Raw genomic sequence first — 8,852 nt, forward strand, 5'->3', positions numbered from 1 at the left:
AAATGAAAGATGTCTTACAAGGGGAAAAATCATTCAAATGACAAAAAATATTCATTAGAAACCAGGCCAGAAGGAAGTGGCACAACATTTTCAAGTGATGAAAGAATAACAAAGCAAAAACAAAGCAAAACTTTTTAGTAAGAATAGGAAATTAAAACATTTCATACAAAGAAGAACTATGAGAATTGTTGGCAACAGACCTACCTTAAATGGATGGCTAAAGGAAGGTATATGAGTAGAAATTAATATAAATATAAATGAAATCTTGGTGTATTGGGAAGGAAAAAAGCACAGAATGAGAGAAAAATGGAAAAACTCTTGAGTTTTCTAAACTATCTTCTGAATTATGAAACAACAAAAACAACACCATAAAATGGCTCTTAATGTATGTGGAAGAAATATTTAAGACTTTTCTCAAAAAAGACATTCAAATGATCACCAAACACATGAAAAGATGCCAAACATCATTAGTCATCAAAGAGAGAAATGCAAATCAAAACTACAATGAGGGAGTCAGAAGAGGGAATGCCCTTGTGGCAACTGCAGAAGTTGTCAGTTGAGCTGGGGCACCCAGCTTATTCACAAAATAGTTGATGGCATTTGTGACTGGGATTATCCTCTCTATCAGGGTTATCAGAGTGTTTGGGATTCAACAGAATGGTTACACATACTAGAAGATGTTAGAACATTTTTCAACGCTATCATGGATAAAACATTGTCTGATGAGATATCTCAGCAATTGAATCAGTTGAATTCATTTAATCAAGAAACAATCGTGAAATGCGTGAAGAGCAAAAAAGATGAGATCAAACAGGCTCTGTTAGGAGAAATAGTTGATCATTCCTCTGCACAGCATCAGAACTTTGACTGGCTGTTAAAGCTTGCACTTCCTAGTGACAAGATTGCTACATCACAGATGCCACTTTTAAACCTTCACTTAGATATAAAAGAAAATGGTGACATTGCTCCATAATATGTTAAAATGAGTAAGAAGAGCTTCAGACCCTAATAAATTCCTTGGGGAGTCACTAATAAAGTGGTTCTGCCATTGAAATATCTAGAAATAGTGAATTTCAAAGCTGTTAATTTTAGAGAAGCACAGAGTGGCCACCCCAGACTTGTGGAAGTGGTGGTCTTTGGACCTTGGGGGGAACCCCCGGTTTTGTGAGAGACCAATCAAAAAGGACCCAGAATCACCATATATTTGGTACTTCAATGCCCCCCTTGCAGCAACATGACAGGTTTTGATCTGTCCGGCAGGGATTTGAACTTGGAAGAATTGATCTAGGAAGTTCCCCCTGGCACCAACACCCATGCTTAGGATAAGCAGAGCTCAATAAAGCAGGAGACTGAACTATGTGGAGCAACAACTCAGGGTTGCAGCTCATGGTGCAACTGAATGGCATAGATTCCTCATAACTATAGTGTCCAGAGCAATTTTTCATTGAAAAATTGATGATGTTGCAAGTGCAACTGCCTTATACCCCAGGGGGATGATTGACAAAGTTATACTTTTCTGTTTATATGGGGTTTTGTTTTCTGGTCTTTGGGTGGCTTGTTATCATTTGTGTGTTTGCCTTTTGTTGTCTGTTAGTTGGTTTGTTATTGTTGGGCTAGTTGGTCTAAAGGGTTTTGAATTTGTCATAATACAACTGCCAAAGTAAATCTGAGTCATGCATATCCCAAGAAAAAATAGATGGATTCTGAGGCCCCACTTAACTCTCACCCCAATCCAAGACCAGTTAGTTCTGGTAGCATGGCCTTGCTCTATACTCACCCTCATGTAATGACCACTGAAGCTAAGGGTGCTACAGCAAAGTGTGGTGAAGAAAGTAGATGGTACCCACCTTTCAATCAGAAGAGTGTCTGGGGTCTTAAAGGCTTGCATTCAAACAAGCAGCCATTAAGTAAGATTGAATAAGTTGCTCCTATGCTACCTCTTGAAATGGTTGAATGTTGATTAGTTCTGTTTGGTTCACTGACTGTGTTTTCTTTCCATCTTCTTTTGATGCTTCCTGCATCATTCAATATTTTGCCCATAGAATCTTTCAATATTGGAATTTCAGGCTTTGATTTTTTTCACGAGTTATTTCAGTATAAGATATGCCGAGTCTGTTCTTCCTTTTTGGTTTTCTAATTCTAGGTCTTTGCTCATTTCATTATAATAGTTTATTTTGTCTTCTTGAGCTGCCCTTTGAAATTTTCTGTTCAGCTCTTTGACTTCATCATTTCTTCCACTTGCTTTAGCTACTCTATGATTTAAGGGTACATTTCAGAGTATCTTCTGATATTAACTTGGATATTTTCTTTCTTTCCTTTTTAAATGACTTTTTGCTTTCTTCATGAATAATGTTCTTGAGTCCTCCCACAGCTCACCAGGTCTTCTTTTATTATTGTTCAATGTAGCAAATATGCTCTTGAGATGTTTTCAAAATTCAGGTGGGATAAGACTGTATTTTGGCTTTCTTGGAATTGTTTCACTTTTCTTCTGCTTCACACTGAACATACATATGAGCAATTGGGGGTCTATTCAACATTCAGCCCCAGATCTCGATGTAGCTGCTGATATTGAGCTTCTCCATCATCTCTTCCCATAGATGTTGTCAATTGATTTCTATGTATTTCAGCTGGAGAAGTCTAAGTGTATAGCTGCCTTTTGTGTTGTTGCAAAAAGTATTTGTGATGAAGAAGTTGTCTTTCAAAATTCTATCATGTGATCTAGCTTCCTTTTTATCACCAAGACCATAGTTTCCAACTACTATTCCTTTGTCTTTGTTTCCAACTTTTGCCTTCCAATAACCAATAATTATCAATGCACATTGATTGCACATTTGATCAATTTCAGACTGAAGATAGTGGTAAAATTCTTCAATTTCTTTATTACTAGTTTTCGTGGTCAGTGCATAAATTTGAATAATAGTAGTATTGATTGGATTTCCTTGAAGGTGGATAGATATAGTTCTATCATAGACCACCACTGTACTTCAAAATGGATCTTGAAATGTCCTTTTTGATGAAGAATGTAATTCCATTCCTCTTGATAGTTTCATTCCTAGCATAATCAACCATATAATTTTCTGAGTCCAAATGGCAAGTGTTGGTCTATTTCATCTCATTAATGTCTAGAATGTTGTGTTAGTTTGGGTACATTACAGAAACAAATCCACAGAAATTCATGTATAAAAGAGAGTTTTATATAAAGTTTAAGTGCACATCAAGAAAACATCCCAACCCAGTGGTGCCTAAGCCTACAAGTTCAACATTAACCCATATGTCCGCCACCAATCCACAAAGTCCTCCTCCATCTCACAAAACACACACTATGACACCGACTGCAGGAGGAAAGCCGAATCAGTGAACATGTAAGCATCTCAGTGCCGGCAGGGGTCTCTCTATACGGGTGCTCCAGCACCCAGGGCTGCATCAGGGTAGGTCCATGCAGCTTCACCTTGGGGATGTCTTGCAGGAAGTGAGCCTTGTCAGTTGAAGCAGGCAACTGGCTAAGGCATCTGCACCCTGGTCTGACCATGACAAAGCAAGAGACCCGAGAACTAGAAAGGCGAGACTCACCAAGCCATTTATCTCTCAACCCTTCAATTAATCCCACATGTGTATATCAGCCAGGTTGGCACAATAAACCAACTAATTCAAATGCCAGCTTTTATATGTTCCATTTCATTTTTTTATAACTTACAAGTTTCCTTGATTTGGGATCATGCCTCATCTACAGATGAAGGTCTAGAAGGCTTTACTCATGCAGGTTTTTCTCCATTTACATCTATTTTTGAGCAATCATCTCTTCCTCAATCATATTTTGAGTGCTTTCTGACACAATCTCTGACAATGTCCTGTTTCTTTTCATGGCACTATTTTTGCTGGTACTATCTCCGACAATGTTTATTCCTCAGAAGTGTACAGCTTAATCCTTCTTTATAGTCTGTTTTTAGTCTGTGATCGCTGCTGAAACCTATTCACTTTGGTTACCCTGCTGGCATTTGAAATACCAGTGGCATAGCTTCCAGCATCACAACTACACACAGGTCATGTATGTAGTATGACAAACTGACAGACAATGTGTGGTTAAAGAACATAAATAACATCAATTAATGCAGAAAAACATTTGACAAAATTCAATGCCTATTCATAGTAATAAATAAATAAATAAAACACAACAACGAGAACAAAGGGGAGCATTCTCAACTTAATAAAGAGGTGTACTAAAAGACTACTGCTAGCATCATATGTAATGGAAAAAAGCTGAATACTTTCAAAGATTGGGAATAATACATTCTCACCACTGCTATTCAAATAACACTAGAAGTTCTAGCTAGAAAATTCAGCAAGAATAGGAAATACAAGGCATACAGATATGAAAGGTAAAAATAAAAGTTTTTCTTTGCAGAATTTTGAAAGTATCACAGACTGCTAGAAGAGCAAGCAAATCTGTTTTAGAAGAAGTACAGCATGAATGATCCATTGAAGTGAGGATGGCAAGACTTTGTCTTGAGTATTTTGAACATGTTTTCAGGAGAGACTAGTCCCTGGAAAGGACATAATGTTTAGTAAAGTCAAGGGTCAGCGAAAAAGAGAAAAGCTGTCAACTAGATGGACTGACACAGTGGCTGCAACAATGGGCTCCAACACAACAATTGTGAGAATAGCACAAGACTGGACAGCCTTTTTTCTCTTTTTCCTGCTGTACATACAATCACATGGCACCCAACAACAATTTGCAGATGACATTATATCTGTATTACATAGAAACTCTCTAGGAATCTATAAAATACTCTTCTAGAACTAATAAGTGAGTTCAGCCCCCTGAAAGAATATAGATCAGTATTCATAACTTAATTATGATCTCAATGGGCCACAAACACGACCATGCTTGAATTGCTATTGAGTGAGGCTCGACCGGGAGCCAAGGTACAATCTAGGTGGATGTGAGTAGTTCCTCAGGCACCAGGGCTGAGCTGAAGTGCCACTGTACTATGAAGTGCTGGTATTTAAGAGATTATGGCATCTGAAACCCACAGTGTTAGAAAACGGAATTTTTGTCATAATATTGAGGATAATTCAATTCATCTTCCTAGAAAAAGGAACTCTAATTTTGCTAATAAGAACATGAAGTAGGTTAATATAGCTCCAACACAGTTGGCTGCTTACATAAATAGAATATTTGGACAAGCTGTGAAGAGTCTAAATAAACTATGTAAAGTGATCTATTGCAGAAAGAAATTTCATTGTCCTTTCCCAGTTGTTACAGAAACAACCCTCTAGAAGTGGGGGCTGTCTCATGGCAAATAAAGCAAATGAACTGGCTTATGGAGGACATCCACCTGTAAAATTATGCCATGGTACTCGAACATATTTGATTAACTTCAGCGATTCTGGTTCTTCACAAACAGAAGTCCCATCATCAAAATATAGTGGCTTTTCCCCTGAAGTTTCTCAGGTACATGAAACAATGACACAGCTTTGTTCTTTGGCAGAAATTTGAGGTTGAATGTAGCTTTAACCTTCTGGAGGAAGAGCAGTGTAAGTGAACATGTGGCCTATTTGGTAAGGATAGAAGATCTTGAAGTTGTGGTGGATTGCCTTCCTGAGATCACCAATAGTTTGCAGGGAAAAAAAAGCAATACAGCTCACTTGGCTATTGTGTAGACTTGTTGCCAGTGGTAAAGTGACTACATATTAGAAAATTATGTAATAGTTGGTTTAAACTGACTTCAAGCAGTCATGCAAAGGTGGTGGTCAGAACTATCATCCAAAATAAAAATTACAAATGATGGCAATATTCAGATTTTAAGACAGCAGTTAAATGACTTGTAAGAACAAGAAAACCATTTTACTTTAGTTCTGGGATACACTGGTAATATAGGTAAGGATGTAGATGCAAAAGCCCTAGTGTCTAGAAAATATAAAGAATTCTCAAAATTCTATAATAAGAGGAACAAAGCTTCAATTAGAAAATAAAATATATGCAGGGACATTTTATCAAAAAGGCTACACAGATGATAAGCATATGAATATAATGATCCATTAGGGAAATACGTACTAAAACTTCAATGAGATATCACTGCATACCTTTTCCAAAAAAATCAAACTTATTGCCATCGAGTCAATGCTGACTCATAGAGACCCCCTTGTGTTTCCAAGACTGTATCTATTTACCAGAGTAGAAGGCCCAGTCTTTCTCCCTAGGAGCTGCTATTGTTTTATGAACTGCTGACCATACAGAACACAGTAAAAAATGTAACCACTACACCACCAGAGTTCCTTGCATATCTCTTAGAGTGACCCCAATTACAAAGATTGATCAAAGCAAATTGGAGAAAATGTAGAGAAACTGGAACCCACATGATAGGTATATTTTAGAAAATAGCTTGGCAGTTTCCTCAAAAATTAAGGGTATCTCACCATATGATTCAGCCATTCTAATTTGATGTATTTACTCAAGGAAAGGGAGATATGTGCTATACAAAGGCTTGCACAGGAAATGCTTATCGCAGCTTTATTTGTAATAAATTCATTCCAAACTATGTTAACCAGTGAGTGAATGGATCAACAGCTGTGTTACATCCATATAATGAAATATCCCCACTACAAACCCACTGCCATCAAGTCAATTCCAACTCATCGCAAACCACATAGGTTTCTGAGGCATAAATCTTAAGAGGATCAGATGGCCTTATCTTTCCCACACAGAGAAGCTGGTGGGTTTGAACTTTGTCGAGGGGTCTCAGGGAGGAGACCAGCCAGACAGGGTGCAATGTAGCAACGATGAAAAACACAACTTTTCTCTAGTTCCTAAATGTTTCCTCCGCCCCCCCACTATCATGATCCCAATTTTACCTTGCAAGTCTGGCTAGACCAGAGGGTGTACACTGGTACAGATAGGAACTGAAAACACAGGGAATCCAGGGTGGATGATCCCTTCAGGACCAGTAGTGTGAGTGACGATACTGGAAGCATAGAGGGAGAGTGGGTTGGAAAGGGGGAACTGATTACAAGGATCTACACGTGACCTCCCTGAGGAACGGAAACAGAAAAGTGGATGAAGGGAGACATTGGACAGGGCAAGATATGACAAAATAGTAATTTATAAATTATCAAGGGCTCATGAGGGTGTGGGGGGGGAGCAGGGAGGAAGGAGAAAAAAAGAGGTCCTGATGCCAGGGTCTTAAGTGGAGAGCAAATGTTTTGAGAATGATGAGAGCAATGAATATACAAATGTGCTTTACACAATTGATGTATGTATGGATTGTGATGAGTTGTATGAGCCCCTAATAAAACGATTGAAAAAAAGAAGTCTGAATGCTTACTTGACAGCACCTCCTTGGAGGTACAATGAAATACTACTCAGAAAAAAAAATAACTACTGATGCATGCAATAACAATGATGAATCTTAAAATGGTTTTGCTGAGTGAGAGAAGCCAGGCACCCCCTCCAAAAGCACATATTTTATTATTCCCATTATATAAAATTCTAGGAAATGCAAACTAGTCTAGGATAACATGAAATCCGATCAGTGGTTGCCTTGGCATTAGGGAGTGGAGAAGACCTAGCATGAGAGATTACAAAGGAAAGACTTTGGTATGATGGATGTGTTCACAGCCTTGAGCGTAATTGTAGTTTCAGGTACCGTATATGTGTGTGTGTGTGTGTGCTAAAATATGCCTAGTTGTACAATATGAGGAAGTACCAAAAACAAAAAACACCTGGAATTGTGCTGGACAGAACGGAGTTTTTCCTACTAGGTGTACATCAAGCAACTCGCTCTGAGTGAATTTTATTATAAAAGCAGTTTCGCTCAAAGCTTTTTTGTGTGTGTGTGTGATGGCCAATTTTAGAAAACAGCATGCAGCTGTAAAATTTTGTTTCCTGCTTGGGAAAAAAATGCCTCAGAAACTGTTGTGATGGTAAACACAGCTCATAGGGACAGCACTATGGAAAAAACTCAAGTGTACAGTGGTTTTCTCATTTTGAAAATGGTGAAAGGTCGATTGATGACAACCTTGTTCTGGATGTTCATCAACTTCCCAAATGGATGAAAATATCGACTTGTAGTGCATTTGGAGTTCGTTTCACCTGGTCAGACTTTTAATCAAGCTTTCTATTTAGAGGTTCTGAAAAGATAGCATAACAGTGTGTGGCAAGAAAGGTCTGATTTGTGGCAGGCAGGGGACTGGTTTTGTCACCACGACAATGCACCTGCTCATGAAGCCATCTCAGTGCACCATTTTTGCGCAAAACCAGTATGCTCTCTTGCCCCATGCACCTTACTCACCTGACCTCACTCTTTGCGACTTCTTTTTGTTTATGTGAATGTAGAGGGACATGAAAGGACAGTGATTTGAGGACGTAGAAGAGGTGAAGAGAAAAACCTAGAGAGGTGCTGTTAGCCATCCAAACAGATGAGTTTGAAAAATGTTTCCAAGAATGGAATTTCAGATTTGCAAGTGTATTAAGTGTAATGGAGAGTACTTTGAAGGTGATAAGGTTGCTATGTAAAAAAAAATTAAATACATAGCTTAGGGAAAATATTCCATGTTTTAGGGGGATACATCCTCATATGTCTATCATACTTCAATAAATCATTTTTTAAGTTGTAGTAGGTTTCTATAGGAATAAGAGTTAACAAGAAGGGGAAGAGAAGAGAAGTAAGGGTAAGAAGGTTTAATAGATAAAGAAGTAGTCCTAGAATAAGGAAGAAGCATCCCCTAAAGCAGGGGTGTCAAACTGGTGGCCCGCGGGCTGCATATGGCTCCCAAGGTAATTTTTTTTGTGGCTTGCGATGCTCTGAAATAAAATGAAAATTTAAAAAATTGCTATGAAGAAAATAGCGCTTAGG

The 8,852-nt window shown here is 38.2% G+C and overlaps 2 pseudogenes; both read left to right on the forward strand.

Annotated features, from left to right (window-relative positions):
- The first annotated feature begins 504 nt into the window (after positions 1–504).
- LOC101639711 lies at positions 505–1,009 on the forward strand (annotated as a pseudogene).
- A 4,004-nt stretch (positions 1,010–5,013) lies between these two features.
- Positions 5,014–5,973, forward strand: LOC101640027 (annotated as a pseudogene).
- The last annotated feature ends 2,879 nt before the right edge of the window (positions 5,974–8,852 follow it).

Source organism: Echinops telfairi, unplaced genomic scaffold, assembly GCF_000313985.2.
Source record: "Echinops telfairi isolate 266 unplaced genomic scaffold, ASM31398v2 ScPeMD7_7415;HRSCAF=8453, whole genome shotgun sequence".
In the NCBI taxonomy this organism is placed as follows: Eukaryota; Metazoa; Chordata; class Mammalia; order Afrosoricida; family Tenrecidae; genus Echinops; species Echinops telfairi.